At 39.2% G+C, this 15000-nt stretch overlaps 1 long non-coding RNA gene across 1 annotated transcript in view; it reads left to right on the top strand.

The window, feature by feature from the left end:
- The first annotated feature begins 12308 nt into the window (after positions 1-12308).
- Positions 12309-15000, top strand: part of LOC118767259 — a 25908-nt gene continuing 23216 nt past the window's right edge. The window contains exons 1-2 of the long non-coding RNA XR_005003164.1: positions 12309-12320; positions 13719-13721. This is a non-coding gene — a long non-coding RNA (uncharacterized LOC118767259). The remainder of the gene's footprint in view (positions 12321-13718; positions 13722-15000) is intronic.

Genomic DNA, 15000 nt, shown 5'->3' with positions numbered 1-15000 from the left:
TGGTTAAACTTTAAATTGATTAAAAAGTAAATGGAAGCATACAGCAGGAATTGACTCTGATCTTTGACAGTATGGTGACAACATTGGACATGTTCCAGATGTATTATATTTCATTAGCAAAGTATATTGTAATTCATAAATACCAATTCTTAGAATAAATTTGACAGTATGTAATTCATGCATAAAAGATAGGCAAGTTAAAACAATGACAATGGAAAATTTCCAAGGGAAGCCTTCTGCATGAGAAACAAACAGTTAAGTGCAGGTTGGCATAGTTAGCTTAGTAACCTGGTAGTTATATGTATTATGCTTCACCAAGGCTATCTATTAAGACTGAAACATGTCCATAACTATCATAGGGTAGACAAATTCCCCACTACACACCTCCATTTAGTTTTTACTAAATTTAAATTGTAGAATTCTTTCCCTTAGCTCTCATGATATATAATTTTTGTTACTACCAGTGATTATTCTTTTCATTACAAATACAATTTCAACTGATTAAACATTAAGTATATTAGCCTGCACTTAACTATATGTCCTTCATGCAGTGAGCATCCTTATATAAGTTTTCCATCTAAGAGCTAGTTTGCTATCCAAAATTTTGCTCTTTTTTTATTAAGTAAATCTTGTGTTGCTTTTATTGATGTGGTGGATGCTATTATTGTTGTTGGTATCAGTGGTGGTAGTGTGATAGTGTCCTTGTTATTTAGCATCAGATCAGCCCTGAACAAGCAGATATATAATGAAAAGTATTCCAGCTTTAAACATACTACTGTGATATTTGTAGTAAATCATTCACTCAACCAGGCAGTTTAACAATTCATATATACTGGCAAAAACACCAAATCACTGTGATATCTGTGGTAAATCATTCTCTTTAAATGATCGGTTAACTACTCATGAATGTATTCACAGAAGAGAAAAACCCTGTTTATGATATCTGTAGTAAATCATTCTCTCAATGGAGACAACTAAACACAAATATAATTAACACAGAAGAGAAGCTGTGTAACGGATATCACTAGTTAATCATTCTCACAAACAGAACAGTTAACGACGCTTTTTCTTGTTCCACCTTTTTCTTTCCCTATTTTGTTCTTTTTTTTTAATTTTTATTTTGTTTTTAGCCACAAGTTTTCAATTTCCAAACAGCTAAAAAATGTCAGCAAAAGGACACCCATGAGTCATGACCTGGATGTGCCCAGGCCCCTTTGAAGTGTGAGAAGTTAAAAGGCCAAAACACTTGACTGAGGGGAGGTTTCTTTTCTGAAGACCTTCTTTTGTTCAGCTCTCCTGAGAGTTTCTTATTTCTTTACTGCCCACAAGGGGCTAAACATAGAGGGGACAAACAAGGACAGACAAGCGGATTAAGTCAATTACATTGACCCCAGTGTGTAACTGGTATTTATTTAATTGACCCCAGTGTGAAACTGGTATTTATTCAATTGACCTTAAGGCGGCGAGCTGGCAGAAACGTTAGCATACTGGGTGAAATGCTTTGTGGTACTTCGTCTGCCGCTGTGTTCTGAGTTCAAATTCCGCCAAGGTCGACTTTGCCTTTCATCCTTTCAGGGTCGATTAAATAAGTACCAATTATGCACTGGGGTCGATGTAATTGACCTAATCCGTTTGTCTGTCCATGTTTGTCCTCTCTGTGTTTAGCCCCTTGTGGGTAGTAAAGAAATAAGTATTTATTTAATTGACCTTGGAAGGATGAAAGGCTAAGTTGATCTTGTCGGAATTTGAACTCAGAACGTAGTGGCAGATGAAATACCGCTAAGTATTTCACCTGGCGTGCTAACGTTTCTGCCAGCTCCTGAGAGTTTCTTACCACAGTATAGATCAGATTGAAAAAATCTGAAAAAGTTTTCTTCCTAATGACATGGTTTCAAGTTTGCTTCCACTGTATGACACCTTGGGCAAGTGTCTTCTAGATTAGCTTCAGGCCACAAAGCCTTCTGTGATGGATCTTCTGCAGCATCTTATATATTGCTGTGAGTTTTAAACTCATAAGGTCATGAGTTTGATACCTGGTGGCATGCTGTGTCCTTGAGCAAGACACTTTATTTCACATTACTCCAGTCCACTTAACTGGTAAAAATGAGTTGAACATGTAGTTCAAAGACCCAGCCATCTCACACTTGGTGACATAGTGAATTTTCCTGAGAGCTACCTGAAGGGAACATACGTCTGTGGAGTACTCAGCCAGTTGCATATTAATTTCATGAGCAGGCTGTTCCATTGATCAGATCAACTGGAGCCTTTGTTGTCATAACTGACATAGTGCCAGTTGTATGTGAGTATGCTCGATCTACCTTTGGACGCCTAAAGCGGTGTCTGTGGGACCGAAGGGAGATCTCATCGGTGACCAAAGGGCGAATATATCAGGCCGTCGTTTGTACAGTACTTCTCTATGGCTGTGAAACGTGGCCTATGCGGGTGGTCGATCAATGAAGGCTGGAAGTCTTCGACAATGACTGCCTCCGGTGCATTCTTTGCTGCTGTCGGGTGGATTGAGTTTCCACCGCCAATCTCTGCCTTTGCCTGCCTCTGTGGCCCCTTCCATCTGTCCTTCTGCAACGGCGCTTGCGGTGGTTTGGCCATGCATGTAGGCGTCCGGTGGGTGAACTGAGCCGTGATGTCTTTCTCCCGACTCCACTTCCCAACTGACAGAAACTCATGGGCGAGCAGCTGAAGACCTGGGTTATGACGATCAAGGAGGACCTCTCCGTGCTCACGGGTCTGCAGGTGGTCGGCCTGCGCCGATGGAACCGTGACTGGCTCGCTATCTCCAGTGAACTGACGCAGGACCATCGTGCGTGGACTGCCATGGTTCAAGATTCCTCGAGGGTGGTAGAAGAAGCTGACTCAACCCGCCCAGGGTGAATGTCACCACAAGTACAAGTAAGTATACAGGGTGAAGATGTGGACAATATTGTTGCAGTGAAGTACACTCCACTATTTAGAATAGAACTTATAAGAATATTCTTCATATAAAAGCTGTACAAAATTATGATAAAGGATTTGATAATTGATGTTCTTTTATTCTTTTATTTGTCTCAGTCATTTGACTGCGGCCATGCTGCAGCACTGCCTTTAGTTGAGTAAGTCGACCCCAGGACTTATTCTTTGTAAGCTTAGTACTTACTCAATTGATCTCTTCTACCAAACTGCTAAGTTACGGAGATGTAAACACACCAGCATCAGTTGTCAAGCGATGTTGGGGGGACAAATACAGACATACAAACATATATGTATATACATATATATGATGGGCTTCTTTCAGTTTCCGTCTTCTAAATCCACTCACAAGGCTTTGGTTAGCGCGAGGCTATAGCAGAAGACACATGCCCAAGGTGCCACACAGTGGGACTGAACCCAGAACCATATGGTTGGTAAGTAAGCTACTTACCACACAACCACTCCTATGAAATTTCAACCAGGAAGATTTTAATTTAACTGTGAACACTTTAATATAAGCACAGGAATTTTATTTCTTCTTTGATGGTAGTCAGGTGATTGATGCTTGTAACTTTGGACAAGAAGCAAACACAAAGCAGGTTGGTATTAAAAGAGTTAATCTTTTTGTTTCCTTCTTTCTTGAAATTCCTGAGTAACTTATTAAAAAAATATATAATAAAATATAAAAACGAAATAAAAGAAATAAAAATATAAAAACCTGTAGCCATGATATTGTCACTTGCATCACATCTAGCTATAATTAAAACTCCATGGTAATATTTCATACTGCAAGGAGTTGGTGGCAATTATTTGTTATCATAAAAATATTTATTTTTAATTATTTCGGCAAATTAGAAAACAATCTTCACTCTCAAAAAAGATAATAATGAAAGCAGCAAGTAGAAAGTCAGGTTTTCTTCCCTTCTTTTTTGCTTCTCTTTTAGGTGACATGATACAAGATGAAAAATTGTATTGGGTCAACAAGAATATGTTATTTTTTTTTATGATACTTGCCTTAACTTGTAGATTAGTTTTTTTTGTTTTTTTTTTACTGGCTAAGTTAAAAGGTGGGGGCAGGTGGCAGTGACCATGACCTTTTAGTTGAGACTCTGTGACTGGTGATGGAAATAATAGAAGATACAATGATTTTAGGATTGCATTATTCTTCAGCCTGGGAATGGTTACTCTCTCTCTCTTTTACTTGTTTCAGTCATTTGACTGCGGCCATGCTGGAGCACCGCCTTTAGTCGAGCAAATCGACCCCGGGACTTAGTCTTTGTAAGCCCAGTACTTATTCTATCGGTCTCTTTTGCCAAACCGCTAAGTGACAGGGACATTAACACACCAGCATCGGTTGTCAAGCAATGCTAGGGGGACAAACACAGACACACAAACACATACACACACACACACATATATATATATATATATACATATATACGACAGGCTTCTTTCAGTTTCCGTCTACCAAATCCACTCACAAGGCATTGGTCGGCCCAGGGCTATAGCAGAAGACACTTGCCCAAGATGCCACGCAGTGGGACTGAACCCGGAACCATGTGGTTGGTTAGCAAGCTACTTACCACACAGCCACTAAATATTTGCAATAGAATGTGCACAAAAGTAACCGGGGAAGGGTGGTGCTAAACTAGGTGACATACGATGACTTTCGATGTTTTTAAACCCAGTTCAATTTTGATTAAACCAATGATTCAAGTCATTTAAGCCATAATTCCAGACACAATGTATCTAGAATTACATAATCAAAAGAATACTTCTTTTCTGTTGTTGTTATGCTCAGCCCAGATCAATCCTGGTTCGAGAGACATATTAAGCAATGCCAACTGAGCAGTTGTGACCATCCAGTCTCTTCTTCAGACATTATATATTTATGTATGTATGTAATGTATGTATGTATGTATGTATGTAATGTATGTATGTATGTATGTTTTCATCAGAGATGTCTCAGACACATTCACAATGTTGGCTGGACCTCAAAAATTCCAGACACACAGATCCTGAGGACAGCTGATATCTTGAGTATTGAGGTGATGGTATAAAAGCACCGGTTGCGTTGTACTGGACACCTTATTAGAATGGAGGATAGAAGGATTCCTAAGCAGATGCTCTATGGAGAACTTGTGAATGGAAGGAGGCTCCGGCAGAAAGCAAGGCTGTGATTTAAGGACTGTGTCAAGTCCTCGTTAAAGGCCTTTGATATGGAGGACACTGACTGGGAGAACAATGCCTGTCATTGCCACAGGTGGAGGAAGCAGGTTAAGGAGGGGATCGACACTTTTGAGAGAGCACGCATCCAGCATGAAGAACTTAAGCGAGCTGCGCGAAAGCGCACGGCTCGTATAGTGAATGGGGAAAGCTTGGTCTGCAATGTTTGCAGTCGTGAATGCTTGTCAAGAGCAGGGCTCATTAGCCACCAGCGGAGCCACAAATGCAAAATATAAGATAGTCCTAGAGTGCACAATGTTCCTGAAGGTCGGCAATGGTCTTCCTCGGTCACGAGTGGACGGCCATCATCATCATCATCATGTATGTATGTATGTATATATGTATGTATGTATATATATATATATATATATATATATATATATATATATATATATATATATATATATATATATATATACACACATACACACATTGTGTATAAACTCTAAATTTGGAATGAACAATTTTAAATGCCGTTGGATTTTTCTCATAAGGTATTGGAATCTTACATATATACCATTCTGCCTAAAAAATGGATCTACAAATTCAATATACCTACATATCTCACATCTATTTTCTTTCTTCCACCTCACTCCCTATTTTGTATCCCATCTAAATTAATTATTACTTAACCATCCTCTCACACCGTCTCTGATGAAGGGATAATAATAGATATCCTGGAAACACATAATATATATAAGAATTTTTTATGTAATGAGATTTTAGAACATTTATAGATAGGCGAGGATATTTATTATATCCCTTCATCGGAGATGGTGTGAGAGGAAGGTTAAGTAATAGCTAATTTAGATAAGATACAAAATAGAGATTGAGGTTGAGGAAAGAAAATAGATGTGAGATATGTAGGGATATTGTATTTGTAGATCCATTTTTTTTTAGGCAGAATGGTATACATATAAGATTCCAATACCTTATGAGTAAAATCCAATAGTATTTATAAATAGATAAATAAATAAATATATATATATATATATATACAACACACACACACATAGCCATAGAAATCTTGTTAAATCAGATTAGAGTCTGGTGTAGTCCTGGTGAAACCGTCCAACCCATGTCACCATGGACAGTGGATGTTATATGATGATGATAACAAGGGTGATGTTATATATATATATATATATATATGTGTGTGTGTGTGTGTTTGTGTGTGAATTTGGATGAAGCTGACTGCTGGTGTAATAACCTCATGCAGGCATTCTGCATGAGCAATGGTCAGGGTGTGCACAACCATCATCATCATATATGTGTGTGTGTGTGTGTCTGTGTGTATATATATATATATATATATATATATATATATATATATATATATATATATATATATAAATATGTCCACTTAGTGGTCATCTCTCTTATATGTAAGTAATATTATATATATATATATATGTATATTCTGATAGATATATGCAATTCAGCACATAGGTAAAATCCAGGTAATATGTATTGAATATGTATATATATGTATGTATGCATGTGTGTGTGTATGTATGTTATATATACATACATATATATATATATATATATATATATATATATATATATACACCCACACATAAACATGTATGTAAATAGCATTCACATGTACATACAATCCTCAATCTTCCTTAGCTAATCACTTTATCAATTATCATATCTGAAAGAAAAGAGTAATCCAGCCACTCTCTCATTCGTGGTTATGCAAACAGGTAGATAAGTATGCACCCTGTGTAGATAGGTATGTACTTGGACAAATATGTAGGTGATAGGTAGATAAGTAGTAGGTAGGCTAGTTAGATGGTTAGATTATAAGTGGTTGGTTGGTTGGTTGGTCAGCCAGCCAGCCAGCCAGTCAGTGGGTTGTTTGGCGTTTGCTTTGTTTAACATTTATTTATGAAGCAAATATGACCACTTTATAAATATTTCCTAACCACTTTATAGTGTAGCTCTGTCTTCCTTTATAATTCTGATCAGATTCAGGTTGGACGAAAAAAAAAAACCAAAAAATCAAATATTTTACATGCAGTCAGCTGGTTGCAGCTCATGGGTGAACTTGTCATAACTTGTATCAAATCAGAATATATGTATATATATATATATATATATATATATAAGACACCATTGCACTGATAATTTGCAAAATAATATACAACTCTCTAAAGCAGAAATATTGATCCAATACACTTTTGTGTTCTCTTTATCCACCCCGTTCTCTCCCTCTATATATATATGTGTGTGTGTGTGTGAGAGAGAGAGAGAGAGAGTCGTCATCATCATCATCATCATCATTATCATCATTTAACGCCCATGTTCCATGCTAGCATTGGTAGGACGGTACCACAAGAGCCTGCCAGGCCAAAGCCTGCACCAGACTTCTGTGATTGTTTTGGCAGGATTTTTACAGCTGGATGCCTTTCCTAACACCAACCACATACAATAATGATATATATATATATCATTATTGTACATTTAACATCCATTTTTCCATGCTTGTACAGCTTAGATGGAGTTTATTTGAAGAAGATTTTCTGCAGCTGGATGCTCTTCCTGTCACCATCTCTCACTTGTTTCCAAGCAAATTAATATTTCCCCATGGCAAACACAAGGCATATAAAAGCCCATGACATATACATATATGTCTGTATGTTCACATGTATATTATTTTTCTATTTGAATTTTGTGTGGATTATTTACTTCTACTGTTTTTATGATAAAATTGAAAATGAAGGAAAATGAAATTCATTTTTCTCATTTAATGCTCTTTTATTTTTGGAAAGGCAAAAATGCTGCACAAACAGCAAAGAAGATATGTTCTGTTTATGGAGATGGTGTCATAGCGGAAAGCATTCTTTGTAAGTAGTTCACTGGGTTTAGAACTGAAAATTTTGACCTGGGAGATCATGAACATTCCAGCAGGCCTACAGTCATTGATAATGAACAAATTGAGACTTTAATAAAAAAACAATCCATGTCACACAATGTGTCACATCACAGAGATTCTCTACATATCTCACGTGAATGTTATATGTTCCTTCTCGAGCCATGCCAGGCTCATAAGGGCCGGTTTCCCGGTTTCAGTGGCATAGAAATTCCCTACCTGGATGGGATGCTGGTCCATCACAGGATTACTCATTTTTGCCAGCTGAGTGGACTGGAGCAACGGGAAAATGAAGTGTTTTGCTCAAGAACACAACGCATCGCCCTGTCCAAGAATCGAAACCACAACCTTACGATCATGAGTTCAACACCCTAACCACTAAGCCACACGCCTCCACATGTGAGTGTCATAAAGCATTTAAAAACACTTGGTTACGTGAATTGCTATGATGTTTGTGTGCCTCATAGCTTATCTAAAAACTTATGGATAAAGGATTGATTAATCCATTATCAACAGTTAATATACCCAAGCTGGTGGGTATATGAGCATGTGGAGAGATAGAGTTAAGTCTGGCAAGCTTAGTGTCACTACAAGGAAAAAGATGATTTTACTTACTTTTCAGTCCAGTATTAGAGATTATATGTTTATATTCTATCACTCTCAACCACTTTACTGTCTAAAAATGACTACTTTGACCACCTGCAAAATAATTGGAGGGAGGTCGTTGCCAGTACCGCCTGACTGGCCCTTGTACCAGTGGCACGTAAAATCACCCGCTACACTCTTGGAGTGGTTGACATTAGGAAGGGCATCCAGCTGTAGAAACTCTGCCAGATCAAGATTGAAGCCTGGTGCATCCATCTGGTTCGCCAGCCCTCAGTCATTCGTCCAACCCATGCTAGCATGGAAAGTGGACATTAAACGATGATGATGATGATGATGATGATGATGTTGATGATGATGACTTTCATCTGGCAAGCTATTAGCTTTATCTTCATTACTTCTATTCTTTTTATCTTGTTTTTATGATGCTTCTTCTCCTTATCTTGCCTCTTCACTATCCCTTTTATCTTACTGTTTCCTTCTGCTTTCTCTCTCCCTTTTAAACCTTTATATTTGTAATCACTACCAGGCAACTCACATTAGCCAATCTTCTCTTGAAAAGTGAGGCTGGACTTACTGTACTAATTTCATCCGGACTTATTGCTGGTTTCAGACCTACGACATATTATGCACATATCACCTGTGACTTATGACAGTTACATTACTCTGAGCCTCTTGAAACAGCTGATGAGTTAAGACATGACCTAATTTTTCTATGTATGTATTTTTACTTTATTTTATAATCTGTACTTTGTGCTCTATGCAAATATATGTCTCAAACTTAACTGTGTTTATCTCCCTTACTACCTGTGTGTGTGTGTGTGTGTGTGTGTGTATATATCATTGTGACCGAGAACTTTGGAAATATGCCGTGCGTGAGAAGACCCGGCAAGCCAAATGAAACCATAATCTCATGGCCTATGCCAGGGGTGTAACCAGCCCGCTTATGCGTAACCTTTTCCTTCTTTGGTCACTAAACTCTGCTTGTGAAGACCTGTTGAGGCAAGTGAAATCAAATCAATCAAAAGCAAAATCAAAATCAAATTCGATGACTGGCATCCGTGCTGGCAGGGTGCAAAGAGCACCATATGAGCGTGATCATTGACAGAGCGGCTAACTGGCTTCCATGCCAGTGGCACTTAAAGGGCACCGTTTGAGCGGGATTGTTACCAGTGTCACCTTACTGGCGCTTTTTCCCGTGCTAGTAGGGTGCCAAGAGCACCATCTGAGTGTGATTGTTGCCAGAGCAGCCAACTGGCTTCCGTGCCAGTGGCACGTAAAAGGGCACGATTTGAGCGTGATCGTTACCGACGTCGCCTTATTGGCACCTGTGCTGGTGGCATGTGTAAAAACATTCGACCGAGGTCGTTGCCAGTACCACCTGACTGGCCCCTGTGCCTGTGGCACGTAAAAAGCACCCACTACACTCTTGGAGTGGTTGGCGTTAGGAAGGGCATCCAGCTGTAGAAACTCTGCCAGATCAAGATTGGAGCCTGGTGCAACCATTTGGTTCGCCAGCCCTCAGTCAAAATCGTCCAACCTATGCTAGCATGGAAAGCAGACGTTAAACGATGATGATCATCATCATCATTATTGTACAATTAATGTCCATTTTTGCATGCTTGCACAGCTTAGATGGAGTTTATTTGAAGAAGATTTTCTGCAGCTGGATGCTCTTCCTGTCACCTTCTCTCACTTGTTTCCAAGTAAATTAATATTTCCCCATGGCAAACACAAAGCATATAAAAACCCATGACATATACATATATGTGTCTGTATGCTCACATGTGGCTATGTTGGTGTGAACCATAACATTTTGTCCTTCACATGAAAAAAAAGCAAGAAGCAAGGGGCTACAAATGGTGATGTTTGTTGATATTCCCTTCCGACAGACTGTTCTGAATCTCTGCACTTTGGAAGATAAATTGTATCAAAAAAATCCCATGCTTGAAAAGCAGGTAAGTAGTTGTGGCAGAAACAACAACTGGTTGTAAAACAATTTCTTAATGATATGTTCATCTAGTCCACACTAAGGAGAAACAAAACCCAATGTAAACCAAATGAATGAATGAACAAATAAATGCCTGAGCGAACAAATGAATGCATATATGATTATACAGTTGAATGTGTCTGATAATTTTTTTGTGATAGTCACTTGTTGATTTGAGTAGCTATTTGTAGCAGGTCAATCAATCACTCAGAATGTCCTGCACATGCATTGCTTATTTGTTCTGCTGCAACCGTTTATCACTGCTACTGCTATTGGTGTTGGTGTTGTTGCTTATCTCCCAAGTCAACAGTAACCCTTTTGATACCAACCTGGCCAAAACCGCCTCTGACTCTGTAGTACAAATGTCTTACTTTCATAAGTTTTGAATTAAAATCTTCCACCAAACCTTAGTCACAATTTATGTTCTCAACACTAGCTTAATGATAACTAAGTTATTTTACTAAATTCTTTGTTATATTTAAAGTAACTGAAAGAAACACAGAGCATCTCAACAGAAATACAGTAATGAAAGGGTTTAAATATATAATAGAGAAATAATTCTTAACCCTTTTGATACTAACCTGGCTGAAACTGGCTCTGAGTACAAATGTCTTGTTTCCATAAGTTTTGAATTAAAATCTTCCACCAAACCTTAGTTACAGTTTATGTTCTCAACACTAGCTTAATGATAACTAAGTTTTTTTACTAAATTCTTTGTTATATTTAAAATTAATTGAATGAAACACAGAGCATCTCAAAATAAATACAGTAATGAAAGGGTTAATCTGGCAGAGCTGTTATCAAAGACTTTCCACCGTGACACTCTCTCCTTCAGAGTTAGTATATCTAACACTATGTTATTCAGTTGGCCCATCCTATTCGACCTCTAAAACTGCTTCCTGCTTCCTATCTCTCCATCTTTTGCTTCCTCATACATTCATGCAAACCCCTACCCACTCACGCTCCTAGTTCCTCTGTCACAACACACTTCTGATCATCTTGTACCTTTGAGGAGACACCTGAACTTGCAACTTCTACTGATCATACTCATTCTTCTAAAGTTGATTAACCATATAAAGCTCCTCTACAAGAACCTGTTTACCTCTACCTCCTTCCCTCCTTTCATATTTTAACCCTTCATCTCTTTGCATAAAGCCCTCCAGCACCCAGTTTCCATAGTTTTGCCAGCTGCAATGGTAATCTCCCTTGTACCAGTGGCTTGAAACGAGCACCGGTACATGCTGTAAAGTGGCTGGCATTGCAAGGACATCTTATTGCAGACACTGGAGCATGATGCCATCCTCGGGCCCATCAGAGTCTATCAAATTATTCGACCAATGTCAGCATGGCACATGGATGCTAAAGGATGAATAGTTATAGCAGCAGCAGCAGCAGTGGAGGCGCTATGGCCCAGAGGTTAGGGCAGCGGACTCGCAGTCGAAGGATCGCAGTTTCGATTCCCAAACCGGGCGTTGTGTGTGTTTATTGAGCGAAAACACCTAAAGCTCCATGAGGCTCCGGCAGGAGGTGGTGGCGACCCCTGTTGTACTCTTTCACTCCGACTTTCTCTCATTCTTTCGTCCTGTTTCTTGTCCCCGACTCCTACGCAACTGCTGAGCCTGGATGCACATTCATCCATCCGTCAATGCTCTCGGTGTTGGGGGTTGACCTGCTTTCTCTTCTGCGGGTCTTACAAATAGCAAAGGACCACGATTTGGACTTCCCCCACTGCGAGCTCTGGGATGAAGACCACTTCGCTCAACAGCAACAGCAACAGCAGCAGTAGTAGTAGTAGTAATAGTAATTTTATTCTCGCTGTTGTTTTTCTATTCTCTGTAAGTGAATCGTGATATGAACAAATACATTTCAGTACTCAAACATAGTATATTCAGGACTACATTTATCTAATAAATCCATTTATGTTGTTGTTGAGAAAATCAGCAAATCTATATTCAAAAACATGCCTCTTTTATTCTTTTATTTGTTTCAGTCATTTGACTGCGGCTATGCTGGAGCACTGCCTTTAGTCGAGCAAATCAACCCCATGACTTATTCTTTGTAAGCCTAGTACTTATTCTATCGGTCTCTCTTGCTGAACCACTAAGTGATGGGGACGTAAACACACCAGCATCGGTTGTCAAATGATGTTGGGGGGACAAACACAGACACACAAACACACACACACACACACATATATATATATATACATATATACAATGGGCTTCTTTCAGTTTCTGTCTACCAAATCCACTCACAAGGCTCTGGTCAGCCCGAAGCTATAGTAGAAGACACTTGCCCAAGGTGCCACGCAGTGGGACTGAACCTGGAACCATGTGGTTCGTAAGCAAGCTACTTACCACACAGCCACTCCTCATGATCATTCTGTCTTTTATTCAGACACAGTATAGCTACATCATCCAAAGTGTAGGTTCTTTTTAAACATGTTATTAGATGGAAAATGGGTGTTGTTTCTAGCATGTTGAGTAACCATGCTGAGGCTCTCTGGTTGACTTGCCATTGTTGTTGTTGTAGCTGTTGCTTTTGTTTTTACTGTTGTTCAACAATAAAGTTTTATTTTTTCAAGTTAGAATTATATTTACCATCAATGTTGACTAAACTAAAATTGTATAGGCGCAGGAGTGGCTGTGTGGTAAGTAGCTTGCCTACCAACCACATGGTTCTGGGTTCAGTCCCACTGCGTGGCATCTTGGGCAAGTGTCTTCTGCTATAGCCTCGGGCCGACCAAAGCCTTGTGAGTGGATTTGGTAGACGGAAACTGAAAGAAGCCTGTCGTATATATGTAAATATATATGTATGTATGTGTGTGTATATGTTTGTGTGTCTGTGTTTGTTCCCCTAGCATTGCTTGACAACCGACGCTGGTGTGTTTATGTCCCCGTCACTTAGCGGTTCGGCAAAAGAGACCGATAGAATAAGTACTGGGCTTACAAAGAATAAGTCCCGGGGTCGATTTGCTCGACTAAAGGCGGTGCTCCAGCATGGCTGCAGTCAAATGACTGAAACAACTAAAAGAGTAAAAGAGTAAAAAGAGAGAGAGTATCCATCAGTTGCCTGAACCTGGAAATATGTCCAGCCCTGCAGAACTTCTGCTTTTGGTATTCTGTGATAACATCATTCACTTCGTCTCATTTCGAATGTGGTCCCTTAGTGATATTCTTAGCATGGACCTTTGTGCCATAACCAATTGCCGTTCTTTCCTCTTCATTGTAGTCCACATCTTACTTGCATATAAGAGTACAATTGGGATAGTACTATTGATGAATCTGGCATGTATGGTATTACCTGTCTTTGTTTTGAGCTCATCCTTTATTGAGTTAAATGCCTTTCATTCTGCCCTTGTTCTCTTTGAGATTTCAGCATTCATATCTTGGCACATATTCATTGTACTCCCTAAGTAGACATACTCCTTTATCTTCTCAGTTTTTAACATCCACTTTTCCATTCTTGCATGTGTCAGAGTCTACGGGGACAATTTTTTTTTTAATGTTTGGATGCTCTTCCTATCACCAACCTTTACCTATTTCCAAGCATAGCAATAATCCTCATGTTTTTGGTGATGTATTTCTGCAGATTATTAGAAATGAATAACATTTATTTACAAAAATTTCAAGACAAGGTGACCCAAAACAGACTCAGGTTGATGAGACATACTTCCAGATACCCTTCCTGATATCAATTCTTTTTAGTCACTTTTTATGGTGTACTTATTCTTAAAATCAGAATACATGTGGTATGAAAAGCAAACAAGTCTACCCATGGGATACAAACCAGTCTATCATATGCTAGACTATTATCTGATATGCCAGTATACTATATGGCAGTGTAGCATGGACACTGACAAAGAAATTATCAATCAGGCTAAATAGATGCTACACAAGCATCATCATCATCATCATCATCATCGTTTACCGTCTGTTTTCCATGCTGGCATGGGTTGGATGGTTCGACTGGGGTCAGGGAAGCCAGGAAGATGCACCAGCTTTCAATCTGATCTGGCAGTGTTTCTACAGCTGGATGCCCTTCCTAATGCCAACCACTCTGAGAATGTAGTGGGTGTTGGCATCAGTCACGTTTGGATGGTGCTTTTTATGTACCACCGGCATAGGAGCCAATCGGGGCGAGGGGGCTGACATCAACTACGTTTGGATAGTGCTGTTTACATGCCACTGGCATGGGGAACCTGATAGGCGGTGCTGGCATCAGCCACAACTACAATTTCCATTTGATTGTGGTTTGATTTGATTTTGATGTTGATGATGTACATGACTCAATAGGTCTCCTCAAGCATGGCATGTCGCCCATGACCCAATTGTAC

The sequence above is a fragment of the Octopus sinensis genome, linkage group LG20, assembly GCF_006345805.1.
Source record: "Octopus sinensis linkage group LG20, ASM634580v1, whole genome shotgun sequence".
Lineage (NCBI taxonomy): Eukaryota > Metazoa > Mollusca > Cephalopoda > Octopoda > Octopodidae > Octopus > Octopus sinensis.
The sequence above is the reverse complement of the archived record's forward strand: the minus strand, read 5'-3'. Positions and strand labels throughout refer to the sequence as shown.